Source organism: Priapulus caudatus, unplaced genomic scaffold, assembly GCF_000485595.1.
Source record: "Priapulus caudatus unplaced genomic scaffold, Priapulus_caudatus-5.0.1 Scaffold137, whole genome shotgun sequence".
Lineage (NCBI taxonomy): Eukaryota > Metazoa > Priapulida > Priapulimorpha > Priapulimorphida > Priapulidae > Priapulus > Priapulus caudatus.
The window spans coordinates 406,018-408,395 of NW_014577198.1; positions in this window are offsets into that span (position 1 = coordinate 406,018).

Below are 2,378 nucleotides of genomic sequence, written 5' to 3' on the forward strand. Positions count from 1 at the left end.
TTCGTGATCTCTGTATCTCTTATCCGCTCCCTTGTTCTACCTCCCTCTCTCTCTCTCGCTCTCTCTGCTTCTTCCTCGTCTTCCCGCTTCTAACCCCCTCTCTCTCTCTATCTCTCTCTCCTTTCCACCTCTCTCTCTCTCTCTCTTTCTCCACCCGCCTCTCTCTCTCTCCCTCTCACTCGCCCTCTCTCCCTCTCTCTCCTCTCTCTCCCTCTCTGCTCCCTCTCTCTCCCTCTCTCTCCGCACCGCGCTCTCTCTCTCTCCCCGATCTTCTCTATCTTCTACCTCTCTCTCTCTCTCTCGACCTTTCTCTTTTGTTTGTCTCTCTACCTCTCTTTCTCTTACTCTCTCTCTCCTCCCTCTGCTTCCGCCCTCTTCCCTATCTCCGTCCAATCCCTCTTTCTCTCTGATGTTCCTCATTCCCCCTCTCGTGTCAAGCTCTATCAAGATTCTGATGCGCATTTCGTTACAAAACGTTAAAAATATCGAGGTTTTTACGTAGCTACTACACTGCGATGAGCTGCGTTTGATAAAACGCGGAACCATAGCGAATTCTAAATTATTATTCGAGGAAAGCAAATATTATGCATTTCAATATGTGTATCTCTTTTTAGTGTGACCTATGCTTTACATCGCGTGTTTGTTAAATGTTTTTACTCTATCCATTTATTGGGAATTGAAAGGGTATATAGAATATATTATGTGAGAATATAGCCAATTCGGCCTGTGCGTAGCGTAACGCTAGTAAAACCCTAGTTATATGCGTTTCTATACATATTAATATTCTCATGCATATCCCAACTTGTTGGCAAATTCAGCCGCTTGTGGTTGATGGTGCCATCTACGATAGCTCTTAATCCAGCAGATTCTCGTCAACTACCACGCAAACGAGACATCACACGCCAGTACTAACCACTGCTGCTGTACGAATCGTAATCAGATCAGCTTTACTGAAACGCACGTTCACGTTAAATTCACGCCAGAGAAAAACAATGTAAGTGTGTGTGGTGCTTGGTGTGTGTGTGTGTGTTGTGTGTGCGCGTGTGTGCACTGTGTGTTGGTGCCTGTCTCCCTGTGTATGCGCATGTGTGCGTGCTGTGAGTGCTGCGGTTAACCCACCGCAACGTGTTTAGTACTGTGCGTCTGGTATGTATGCGCGTCAGTGTATGCTACTCGCGCGTCGTGGACTCCCCGTGATGAAATTTGAAAATTTAAATTAAACGAAGGTACCTTGCTTCAACTGTAATAATTTTCGTCCGCAGCTGAATCAGTATCCTTATCCACCAGTCTGTATTAAAAGAGCGTCGTAGTAAAGACTTCTATCGCTAAACGCTGTGAAAGTCAGATGACGAGACATCCGAATTAATTTCCCATTGGTTCGCGCCATCGCGGCTGGTGCCATTAAAAAACGAACGCGAAAATTAGTCGTTCACAAACAAGCCATTCTCTCATCCTATTTCTCCTACGTCAATCTCCCCCCCCCCGCGTCTAACTAGAGGGCGTCAGAGGACACTCGCTGGCCGTAGCTTTCGCTTTTCTTACTCAAGGAAGAAAAATAATCTCCAAAGCAGTGGGGGGACGTTGTACTAGCCTGCTCAGCAGATGGTTAGTGTGCTCAGATGCTGCGTGTGCGGGCAAATCACCGCCGGACCAACGGATTCCCATCAGCATCAACAAAACGGTGATCGTTTGGCAAACATCAAAAATGAAAATGGCTGAAATAGGCTAATATTAATGACATGAACAGATAGCAAGGCATTGGAAAGTGGCGCCACACGTGTAGCTTTACATTCTGGAGGAGTTTTATCCGGTGTTTGTTCCGGCAAGCTTATACCGTCCTTACGGATTCGCGCAACACAAGGTTCAACAATCTCTCTCTCTTTCTACTTATCTTCTCTCCCTTTCTCGCTTCTCGTTCTCTCCTCTCTCTCTCCGCTCTCTCTCTCTCTCTCTCTCTTCTCTTGCTCTCTCTGCTTACTCTCTCTCCTCTCTTTCTCTCTCTCTCTCTCTCTCGTCTCTCTTTTAAATCGCTCTTAGTACCTCGTGATAAACGCACGAGTAATAATTATCATACTGGTTGGCAGGTGACGCGTTAGGCAGGAAATCATCAGTGCGATGGACTGTCTAGGGGACAGCTGATGCAACTCCGTGTTCCTCGCGTTTATAACGCATGCATGAAATTTCATGCGCCTTACCGCCACCGCGACGAATTTTCGACGTATCGTCACGTGATTCCAAACGGTACATGATTCGCTTGCGGCACATTCGGGGCAATCTCGCGACTATGCCATCCTGAACTCGTGAATAAAAGGGTATTAGTGAATTTCCGTACAGCCCGATCTTTGCCGCGCGTTGTGCCGCAACCGCGCACGTGTCGC